General features: G+C 36.5%; 1 long non-coding RNA gene across 4 annotated transcripts; it reads left to right on the top strand.

Moving 5' to 3' along the window:
* The first annotated feature begins 6,916 nt into the window (after positions 1 to 6,916).
* On the top strand, positions 6,917 to 10,716 carry LOC110891482. 4 transcript variants are annotated; one of them, XR_002565372.2, is made up of 9 exons: positions 6,917 to 7,034; positions 7,110 to 7,180; positions 7,272 to 7,339; positions 7,663 to 7,744; positions 7,968 to 8,098; positions 8,200 to 8,343; positions 8,688 to 9,166; positions 9,609 to 9,667; positions 10,153 to 10,716. It is a non-coding gene; the product is annotated as an uncharacterized LOC110891482 (long non-coding RNA). The 4 variants fall into 4 exon arrangements; XR_002565374.2 differs by lacking the exon at positions 10,153 to 10,716 and having other exon boundaries at positions 8,727 to 9,166; positions 9,609 to 9,838; XR_002565373.2 differs by lacking the exon at positions 10,153 to 10,716 and having other exon boundaries at positions 8,720 to 9,166; positions 9,609 to 9,838.
* The last annotated feature ends 1,539 nt before the right edge of the window (positions 10,717 to 12,255 follow it).

Here is a 12,255-nt window from a genome sequence, read left to right as displayed (position 1 = left end):
GAAGAACATCATGCTTTGGCCTCATTCAACCATGAATAGCTTAGATTTCGGGATAAACCTCAAACGTACCGTTCCGAACAGCTCACCGGCCGGACTTGGGTGATTCCTGTCCGAACCGATGGAGCCATTAAGAACCCACGTTCCATGGTTTAACTCGCTATCAAAATACCTCAAAATCATATAAAAACAGCCAAACAACCAAGTGGTAGACGACAGGCCAACCAGGTCAGAAATGCTGGCCGAACGGCTGGACTGTTCAAACAGCCCAGCCGATCGGACATACCAGCCGATCGACCGGGCCAGTCGATCGGCTAGCACTAGGCCCCACACTTTTCAAACCTTATGAAGTATGCTATTGACGAGGTGATGTTCGATCGAATATGCTACTCGATTGGTAAACATTACTCCTCGGATCATGAGATACTATGCTTCAACACTTGATCGATTTTACAGCTCGTTCGTAGCAGGGAATGCCAGCCAATCGAACAGGCTGTTCGATCGAGCGACATCCAGTTGAGAACTACTTCTGAAGTTCCTAGCCGATCGGTTAAGTTGGCCGATCGAACGGACCGTTCGATCGATCGACCTGAAAGGTAAGAACACTTTAGTGTTCTCATATACTACAACGAAAACTTCAGAAGTTCAAACCATCATACACAAACATACTAGAGGAAGAAACAATCCACTCGAGTGGTCCAGCCGATCGAGCCTACCGGCCGATCGAACAGGACTGTTCAACGGACATACTAGCCGACCGACCAGCCCGTTCGAGCGAACCTGTTGTTCGATCGACCAGGCTACTCGATCCATTCACCCTTGTTTGCAATTCCGCGTTACTCATCGTTATGCTATCGAACTATTCAGGCTAATCCTACTCTCAGCGCTCCCTTTAATCCATAATCAATCACTGTGAGTATACTCGAATCCCTTTTTGCTTACTTTTGGGTGTTACATACGTTGCTTATATCAAAACACAATCGATCACACTACTCAAACTATTTGAACGCTAACCAATATGCATGTATTACGTGACTTAATGAATGCTTGTTGATTGTGTTTACACGTGGAATGCTGTCTACCTGCCTTAATGACGTAGTACTATAGTTTGGACTCAGCACCCGTTCACACGGGGGTTGTTAAGGACAATTACTTGCATGGATTACAGTGGTAATCATGTATTGCGAACCGTCTCGAACGGTAAACCCGCAGTCATTGGTATCGATAGGTCCATGTCGATAATTAACATGCTTCGTTTTCCTCTATGTACGTGCTGGTTATGCGTAAACTATTCGAACACTATATGCTATTATCAAACTTGTATGCTCACCTTTACATTATATGTATTGACTTTATTTTAACGTATGTGACAGGTAATTAAGATGCTTATTTGCTAGGAAAGCGAGGCTAGAATAAGTTTTTAGAAGCCCCCAACAAATGGTTGTCTGCCAAGAACAAGCGTCTGGGGCATAGTTGTCTGTAGATCTTGTCCTCTGGCAACACAGCCAGAAAGTCAACAGAATAGGGGTCTAGAAGCAGATAAACAATTGTTGTAATGATATTTGAATCTGAGTTGTCGGAACAGAATTTCTTGTTTGGATGTTATCTGTAATAATATATTTGTTTATTCGGGATACGGTATGGGACGTATCTTTAACTGGATTATATGAGTAGTTGTTATGGAAACTTCTGGACAATCTGTTTCGCTCAGTGCCATGCCCCGATGATTCCGCCATCGGTTGGGGTGTGACATGAGGACAAGCAAAGATTCAAGTTTGGGGGTATTTGATATGCGCAAAATGCAACACATAAATTATATCAAATGTGGCATAAAACTAACCCCTTTTTAGTACTAATGTTGGAAAAAGTGTGTTTTTGTTTTCCTTTTGTATTTTCAGGATTAAATGAGCTCAAATTAACAAAAGAAGCAAAAAGACAGCAAAATCTAACATAAATACAAGAAAAGGAACAAAAGTGGAATGCCCGACCCCTCAACAGCATCTTCCCAAGCAAAACCAAGAAATCAGAAGACTGAACACGCCCCATGCTCAGCGAGCACGGGGCCGTGCCCAAGAAGCAGCTGAAAAGACAAACCTTTAGAAGCTTCTATTGCCCACCACGGGGCCGTGCCCAGTGGACACGGGGGCGTGGTCAGAACTCCTGCAGGCGCATTTATTGTAATTGCGAATTACAATTAATGAGGAGAGAGACAAGGATGGACACGGGGCCGTGCCCAGCAGGCACGGGGCCGTGCCCGAGCTTCTGTTCAACCTATAAATATGAGTGCTTGGAGACATTTCAACTCATCCCTTGGTACACCACCTCTCTCAAACTTCACTCACCACCCACCACCACCATAACACCATCATCCACCACCTTCATCCATTGTCCATCACAGAGTGTGTGAGTCATCTCGGGATCCAAGATTGATCGTAAGAGTTCTTGACAATCAAAGGCCATGTTTACCTAAGTCTCTTACATCACTTGGTGAAGACAAGTGTTTAGTGTAATACTTTTTATTTTTAATCTTTTGCACTTTTTAATTGGTTTTGTATTAATGACTTTAATTACTAGTTTCTTATGTTGAAGGTGATTCTTCCTTATCGTTTGTTCGTGGTGTCTTGGCATTATTTTACTGTCTATATAAAATAAAAGATTTTCACCATTCATATCTCCACGGTCTATATGGAGGTATGTTGGCTACCTGGTCGGGGGTTAAGGGAACGGTTTGGTAAGAGTCTTGGCATTGTTCAGCGTTTAGAGGTCCTGCAATGGACCTGGGTCAAATTTAGTAGGACCTCCTTCAATACCCAAAGGTATTGGATGGCGGGGGTCCAAACTCTTTGATCCCCTCATAAGTTAAACTACTATTAAAACTTTAACCCAGCTATTTAGGACTGTATCCCTGCTGCTCAGACTACTTAGCTGAGGGTAACGTCGCCTTCAAAAGAGGGGCCTACCACATTATGCATTAATAACTTAATTAATTATCTTTCAATAATCCAACCCTTTAGGATTGTATCCTTGCTGACTCAAACTACTGGGTTGTGGGTAACGTCGCCTTCAAAAGAGGGGCCTACTACAATAACTAAGATAATCTCTTAAACAAGTGCAAAAGTGCGAAAATAATCAAAGGTTACACTAACACACGAGTCGGGTCCAAATGATTCATCTTGTCTATCTGTTTTTATTTTTATTTTTATTTTCAGCATTTATATAGTTTTATTTTCTTAGTTTAAAAATCTTTTTCTAACATCTTGAGTTGATTAGACGTTGAGGATAAACCGGTACTAAAAGCTCTTGTGTCCTTGGACGACCTCGGTATCTTACCAACACTATACTACGTCCACGATGGGTGCACTTTCCCATATGTGTGTTTAGTGTTAGTAAATATCGTGTTTTATAAATTTAAAACTTGGCTAAAAGTGTAAAAAGGGCTTAAAATATACATCTAATTTATATAACACCTTGCACACATCAGTTTGGTTTGTAGGGAATTCGTTGATTGATGTTGAGAAGAAAACAAAGGCTAACAGTGGTTCGACTGTGTTGAATCGTGGGAAGAAACAACAGTTGAAGGCTAACTTTGGGGTTGCTTGGGGAAAGCTCCTTTCTTAGTGCCCTCAGGTAGTTCTTTCAGTTCAATCACAAGATAGAAGGGATTGTATTTTTATGTTTTTAGGTTAGGGAGTGTTTGGAAGCGTGTTTTGAAAGTGATCATGTTGCGTCAAGTAATAACAATATGATACGCGCTTGTAATAATAAGTATTCGTGGCCAAAAGATACACGCTTGTAATGATTTTAGGTGTGTTTCGAAAGTGATCATGTGGTATGAGTAATAACAATATGATATGCTCTTGTAACGTTAGTTATTCTTGCCCAAAACGATATACACATGTAATGATTATAGTTGTGTTATTATTTGACGTTGAATAACTAGTGTCAGAAAATCTGATTTTGATATTTGTTGCAGAATCCTCATATTTATGGAACATGAAATTTTCACTGTTGGTCAAGGTCACCAATGTGACTTGTGGATCAGCGATAAATCTGTCAGTAAATCTTTGTGTAGCTTGAGGCACATAAAGTCATAAGTTTTCTTATCGTCACTCATTCTTTATTAGAATTAGTTAACTATTATTAATATGGATTTTTTGTTTTGTGTAGCAAGGAGGTGCATCAATTACTTTACTTGAAATTACTGGTGGCAAGGGTGCGATTTAAGTCAATGGTAAGATTTGCACTAAAAGGTCAACTTTGTCCCTTAGAGCTGGAGATGAAGTTGTTTTCAGCTCTGCAAGAACACATGCTTACGTATCCTTCAAGATGGTGTTTTTAATAGTTTATTTAAAATATAGAGGTGCAACTTTTAAATAATTTTGTTACAGGCTGTTTTTAGATCCCAAATGGCCTATTACGACGACTTTATTTTGTAACTTTTCTCTTTCGATTGCTATATCGAATCAAAAACCGGGTTGCCCCGCCGCGAAGCGCGGGTGTAACCACCTAGTTTTCTACTATATAACATTCGTCTTACAACGCCAAAAATTCCAAAACATCAAACACACCTACTCAAAAAACGCCATATTTTACTATATACCAATCATCTTAGAAAACACCAAATCTCTCAAATATCAAAAATTTCCAAAAAAATGGACGTTTCTTTCATATACACTATTTCCTTAGTAACATTCCAAAAATCGTTTCGTGTATATTTATTATTGTTCTACGCGAAGTTTTGGAGAATGCATTCTTTCCTAAGGTGCTGGGACTCAAATAACATTTTGCTGAATGAGATGGACAAAACTTCAAGAAAAAGATACTGATGTCAGACTTAGGTCAGTTTTTGTGTTTTGTTATTGATGAATAATATAATGACATGAATAGACGAATGACACTGATGAGTGGTTTGAAGATACATATTCAAACAAATAACTCATGTCATATTGTCTTTCCAAACGGCCACAAAAACACAAGCATGAAAAAGCCAAACCACGAGTGAACATGTTTCAAAAAAGAAAGAGACTGATGACAGTGAAGATTTGGAAGATGAATTGTTTCTATTTTCAGTTTTTTAATTTTCCTTTTATGTTGTTTGTTATGTATTTTTCGATTAAGAATAAAAAAGTTTAATAAAGAGCTAAAAAGTCATAAAGGTTGGGAAATGCCATAATGCAGTAAAACGCCATAATGCAGTAAAACGCCAAAAACTCCCAACCTATAATAAAAGTAATTTGGATAAGCATTATTAAAAGCTAAAAATGGAAAAAAAACGCCAAAAACTACTTAAAGCCATTAAAAAACGCCAAAGTTGGAAGATGGAATGTCTATGACCATAAAAGCTCATAATAGCTGAAAAAAATAGTAAAAAATACACACAGTAACTGAAAAGACGGCTACTTTATTAATATCATTTATTATAAATAAAAATCTCGCCTAAACTACGCGCCAAAAACATCCTATAACTGCACAATCAACTGATCACACCACCAAAAATAAACGCCATCTTTCCAAAAAAACCATTCACTTTAAAACGCCAAAAAAGATACTTAAAAAAGCCACAGATGCGGAACCTCATTTCTTCTATATTGAGTATTGTTTTGAATGAAGTTTCACTGAATGGATTCTACTCTGAGGTGGGTATATCTATAAGCTTTTGCTGAATGAGATGGATAAATATCCATGAAAAAACGAAGAAAAAGACAATTTTATCCCTTAATGAAGACGGGCATTATGTAGGAAAATTAGGATCTACATAAGGTATTCAAAACAGGTTCAAAATGCCAAAAAAGGTTAAAGTAGAAGAGGCTGATGACAGTGAAGATTTGGAAGAGAAATTAGATTATAATTTTTATTTTTTTTTCAATTTCTATTGTTTATTATCTAATTCTCTGATTTTATTATCTAATTCTCTACTTACATCCGTATTAATCGGCGCCTAGGCGCTAGTCGGGCGTTAGCTGGTTAATTTTGAGCTACTCGGACCATTAGTCGGTAATCGGTCCAAGTCGGTCCTAGTCGTTTCTAGTCGGCCCAATCTTTTTTAGTTTAAATTTGGCCCAAACAAATGTATTTAACCATTAAATACATGGCCCAAGTTGTTTAGTTCCAATCTGGCCCAAAAAAAATGTTTCTAACTCATTAAAACATATTCCATGAGGCCCTGACTGATATGTTAATGTTTGAATGTTTAAATACTTAAATTGCTATGTATTAAACGTCGTTGTTTTGAATTTTGAACTATTTTTAAATATTATGTTGATATTAATGTACGTGTATATATATAAATTAAAAATTATATATAAAAATTTTTATCCAATTAATCCCGATTAATCCCTAGTCAGTACTCCACCGCCCGACTAGCGCCTAACGATCTCTACAACACTGCCTATATCCTACTTGATATAATAAACATCAAGAAATTACTGATGGGTTTTACATCATAGACATGCATCCTGATTTAAAACAATAAAAACGCCAAAACATACTTTAAACGCCAAAATATTTACTTTGTTCCTGATCTACAAACAATAAAAAGCCGCGTATTTATTAAACTCCAAAAAATGGAAACGGGATGTGACACGCGTTTAAAAAAAGAAATATGAAAGGACAAAAAAGCCCCTCCGCCCTTCTCTATGCCGCGTGACACGTGTTGGACCAGGATGCGTTCTCACCGTTCTCACACTTTTGAGCGTTATATATATCTATACTATATATAAAAGCATATTGGAAGGATAAGAATGGTAATTTAGCAATGTACTTAAAACACCGTCAATGCATAATGTACAACACTTAAAGCACCAAGAAACACAAACAATTTACCCTTCAACTGGATCATCTTCAGCCGTCCATTTCTCTCACTTTTTCACACGGATCACGATCTAACGGCTTATATTCAGTTCACACGGATCAACCCTTCCATTCCCTTCTCTCTCACAAGTCACACATGTCACAAAACTTCATCAGTCCTCTCTCTCTCTCGGGCGACTCAAGAACGTTATGCCAGATCTCACCAGATGTCGTTTAATGACAGATATGTGAGTTGTATTTTCAAATCGATTATTTTTTTATCAAATATTTGTTTAGTTGATGTATTTTTTTTGGTTGTACAGCAACTTGTGATTGGATCTGGTGGCTGATAGGTCGTGGAGCGAAACCCTAACAACGTCGACGAAGCTGAACGGTATATGAAGTCTAAATCTGTATTTTCATACATTTTTTGTTTGTTATTTGAGTCTGATCTGTTTAATACTTCTACATATGTGTTTGGATAGGGTCTTAATGACACCGAATCAATGATTTTCTCTCTATCGACACAAGATCCACTGGGGTTGACCTCTAGGTATCGTTATAAACCACATCCAATGTTTTTTGTTTGTTATTTGAGTCTGATCTGTTTAATACTTATACATATGTGTTTGGATCTGGTTAAAATTCTGTTTGGGACAAGAGTTATGTTTAGTGCCTTGAGCAACGATATTAATGGTTTTTTAATAGAAAATAAATATTATTAGCTAATTACCAACTAAAAAGATTCAGTTGCTGATTTAAAGAAATGACGGGTACACGTCAAATAGACTGAACAAGTTAAACACGTCGAATAGACTGAACAAGTTAAACACGTCGTGCGCTAACAAACACTGATTCTTCTTTTGATTTGTGTAGGTCACCTGCTTCAGTTCTGGTTGGTTTCTCGAGCATGTCCATCGCAACTGAGACGAGATCCCGGTGGTCGATGGTGGTTGAGGTAAGCCTGGTGACTTTATTTTGATTTGTGTAGGTCATGTGCTTCAGTAATTGTTAGTTCTAGCAACTGAAGTAGAAATTTTGTAAATTTGGAGACTGTCAATTCTAAGAGTTTTGGTTGTGATTTGCGATGACAAAACTGACTGCCGGTGGTGGAGGCGAACTGCGGACGCCGGCATTTGGACTCTTTGTTGATTCTAACTGGTTTCTTTTGTAACGTGTAGTGGCATTGGCCAAATTAGGAGGCACTTTGCATATCTCGAGGAAAATGATGGGAAAAGTGGGCCCGTTATACCTCCAGAGAGACGCTTAAAGCCACTGCTGTTGAATCCAATGAGACACTTGATGTCACAAGGTTTGTGTTCTTTGAACCGTTTTTTTATGATGCTAAAGTTTTTATGTTAGAAAATCATATAATATTAAGATTATGATTTTTTATCTTCGATATTCACTCAGTGATTCAGTTACATCATATGCCGACCACCTCGAACTCAACACGATACTCTTCTTAACATGTTGTTCGATGAAGGAACTTACACGAAACTCTACAGTTACAAGCATCTTATCAATGGTTTCGCTGCTGACGTTTCTACCGAACAGGTCAAACCCTTGACTTTTTATTGTTTTGCTTGGATTTATGAACTTTTTGAATCATCAAATCAGCATTTTTGTTGCAAATTAACCACCATTCTTGTGAAAATGCCAAAATGCAGACGCAATTACTTATACTTGTGTTAGGATAGCAGTAGTAAAGTAGTAAATTTATGTCATTCAGATGTTGATACAGAAAACTAGCCATAGAGTAGTTTCCTTTTATTCAGATGTTGGCATTTTAATGGATTTGAAATAGGAATAGTGGATTAAAAACTAGCCATAGAGTAGTTTCATTTTATTTAGATGTTAAAAGAGGAAAATACCCTCATTTTCTAACTAACTGTCAACAGAAACTTTACCGTTGGGATGATGAATTTTCCAGTAAGTAGACAAACAGCCAGAAGGGTACAAAAAGCAAGCAACGGGATCGAAGTAAAAGGGTAAACGATTGTGTTAATGTACGTGAGCCTCTGAGCCTCTGGAGCGTTTTCAGCTTCTCGGCCCACGCGTACCAGAGGGGGCAATGTCGGCTCATGAAAATCTCAACTGAACCAAGAGCCTGTCGAAGCACCTGGTGCAACCTGTCGGACAAATTGATCGGTGCAGACCCCTTGAATGCGGCCCTTTATGGCATACAGTAAACCGATTTGCATCCTCAACCATGGTGGTCGGAGAACTCGCCCGGGTTCATGGTGGAGGGGTAGGTCAGTCGGTAGCCAAAGATTTGTATTCAAATGCTATGACAATCCTAATACCGTCTCACTGTATGGACGGGTCGGGTGGGTTAGGTAACATGTCAGGTGGTTTGGTCCATCAACGCTATGTGTAGGTTAGTACTTCTTCATGTATTGTATGTTGTCTTTAGATGTTTTTATAGTGTTTCGGGTCCATATTGAGTGCAATAGGCATCCATGGTATACGTCAAAGCTGAAAGAAAGCAATATTTAATGACCCGACCATATTCTTTAGTATTCAAATAAATGCCGATGAAAATTAATTCGAGTTCTCATTTGAACAATCATCTCTAGCGCACTGCGCATGTGGCAATTTTGAATCGTTTACTTATGAATGAGTAGATTGAGGTTTATTTAATCAATAATGGTCAAATGGTTAAAACAAAAGAAGTTGGTGAAAAGCCCAGCTAGAGTTTTTTTGGTGCGTCTGATCTAAATCATTATTTATATTCAATAAAATATTTTATTGAGATTTTGTAATCATATATTGGCCAATGTGTAAATGTATGACATTCAAGATTAACCTTATCCGAGCAGGCGAGCAGGAGTTGCAGCAGAAGCAAGAGCCATAGTAGAAGTCGAAGCCGAAGCAGAAGGTATGAACTGTGAAATTCAGTTTTTGTTCTTAGATTCATAGAAGACGTTCTTAGATTCAATTTTTGCTCTTGAATTCAATTCTTGTTCTTAAACTCAATTTTCGTACTTGAATTCATAAAGTTTAGATTGTTATGGCTTTAAAAAAATCAATATTTGTTGTTCATAGATTCCTAGAAGTTGTCGTTATTATTTTGTTGCAGTTCGGTGATTTTGACAGGAATTTTATATGTTTTCTTAACTTTTTTTTGTTTTAAAGCAATAATTTTATCTTGATACATGTTTTTTTTTTTTTTTCTAATCCATGAACACTATAAAAAGTGTTGATTTCAGCCCATTCTTTTAGGAACGGGTTGATCTGGGTTGTTTTTTTAATCAAAGTAGCCAAATCAAACAGGTAGGTTTAGATAATAATACACTCTTGGAAGAGAGGTTTAGATTCATATATACAAGAAGTTCAATAAATATATGGAGTGAACAAATTTAGGTTTCTGTCAAAAGAAGCTTAAACTCGGGAGAGTGGAATAACAAGCTTATTATGGCCGGTGAAGTTGGATAAACAAGCACAGAACCAAAAGATTAAGAGAGCTTTGGGATATCTGATGTAATAATAATAGTCTGTTTATTACATAGGAATAGTGAGTCTTATCCTTGGTCATTGCATGAGAGATTTGCCCCTCCTCTAACTTCTAAGCGTACAATCCCTTTCGAAGACCCGTTTGCAAGAGGGCGGAACAGAAAGAGCAATACTTGATAATCCATTACACAAACTAACTGGAGAGTCTCAATAGTGTTCACCTCGGTCTTCAATTTTCAGTTTTTTGATGTTTTTTGTGTGTTGTAATGGTTGTTCTCTAGCATAATTTGGCCGGGACAAATGGGCGTGTTGTTTTCTGCTTGTTATCCTTCCCCTCTTAGCAACTTGCTAAGCCCTAAGAGTGGGATGTTTATGGTTGAATAAAGTAGCTTTGTTTTTCTTTCAAAATATATATATTAAAAGATCAACCGGAATTATTTTATTAAATAAGTGAAAAATGAAAATTCAAAATCATATTTTGTTAAAGTGTAACGTGTTCTTAGATTATACCAATGTGTTTACTTGTGGGTTGCTTATTTGTAGGCTACATTTAATGGAAACAAAAAGTGCAATGTTTTCTGATCTAATTCTTATATTGCATTAATCGAATATGGGTGTTTATTTTGCCAAAACTATGATGTATGCATACATGATTCTTGAAATATGTTTGTAGTGGTAAAAAAGGAAATCATTGTGTATAGTGTATTAACAGATATATGTCTAAAAGGGACAAATAGTAGGTAGTCTGAGTAGAGTTATTTTGAGTTACCCATTTGGATACGGTAATAAGTAGAATTGTTTTAATAGTAATAATATACTGTAATACCTGAAAAGGAAAAGAAGTAATGGTAAGGGTAAAGTTATTTTACCAATTTAACATTGGTACAAAGTTTAACCCAAAAACTTAATAAAACAAACATATGATGATTAATAAAAAAAATGGAACTGTTTTTTTCCCTGGTCCCACATCAATTCTCAAGAAGGGTGAATGAGAGTTGTAAAAGAAAAAAAATATCCCTAACGTATAGTTTTATGACCTATATTGTTTTGATTTTTAGTTAAATATATATTCTTTTTTTTTTAACAGCAAAATATATTCAATATTCAACATTAAGTGTACAATAGAAGGTATGGATATGAGCTGGCTTGGATTGGTTTGATTAGTTTTGAGCTTATTATTGTGCTTTGGTTTGCTTGGTGTAGTTCGGTTTGTTTACAGTTTACACCCTTTTAAAACCCTTTAAATCCCCTGATCGGTTTTGAAGTATCTAAACTGAAAATTTTGATTTTAGTTATGACCCAACCGAACTAAACCTTGCCATGCACACTCTTAAATTGCCATCAAGTCTTGTATTTTACGTCGCGTCATGAACTCGCTTTTGGTTTTGGTTACGACTCAAAATTGAACCACCCCGTACACAATCCTAAAATCACCAATCTTAGTGTTATATTTGCCGCCGCATCGCGCGGGTAAATGGCTAGTATATATATATATATATATATATATATAGAGGAAGGTTGACGTACATTACGGCTTCACGTACATCACGTACGACAGGTAATTATGCACGTTCATTTTAAAATCACGCATGTGAAACACAATAATCACGCATATTGAAAACATTAATCACGTATGTTATAGAACAAATCACGCACGTTTTCGTACATCAACTACGTTAAGTCGTAATGTACGATATACTTTTTCTATATATATATATATATATATATATATATATATATATATATATATATATATATATATATATATATATATATATAGGTAGAGGATCCTGTAAAAGTGCTCAAAGTGTGAGAAGTGTATTATAACACTATATATAACACCATATAAACACCATAAACACCGTATAACAGTATGTAACACCATATAATAACATATAACACTTTGTAACACTCTATATCATTATATAACAAATATAACACTATAGGTTGTCTGATAACATGTCTATGATAGATGTATAGTGTTATATTTGTTATATAATGATATATAGTGTT

This window comes from Helianthus annuus, chromosome 17 (genome assembly GCF_002127325.2).
Source record: "Helianthus annuus cultivar XRQ/B chromosome 17, HanXRQr2.0-SUNRISE, whole genome shotgun sequence".
Classification (NCBI taxonomy): domain Eukaryota; kingdom Viridiplantae; phylum Streptophyta; class Magnoliopsida; order Asterales; family Asteraceae; genus Helianthus; species Helianthus annuus.
This window is presented reverse-complemented; position numbering and strand designations above follow the sequence as displayed.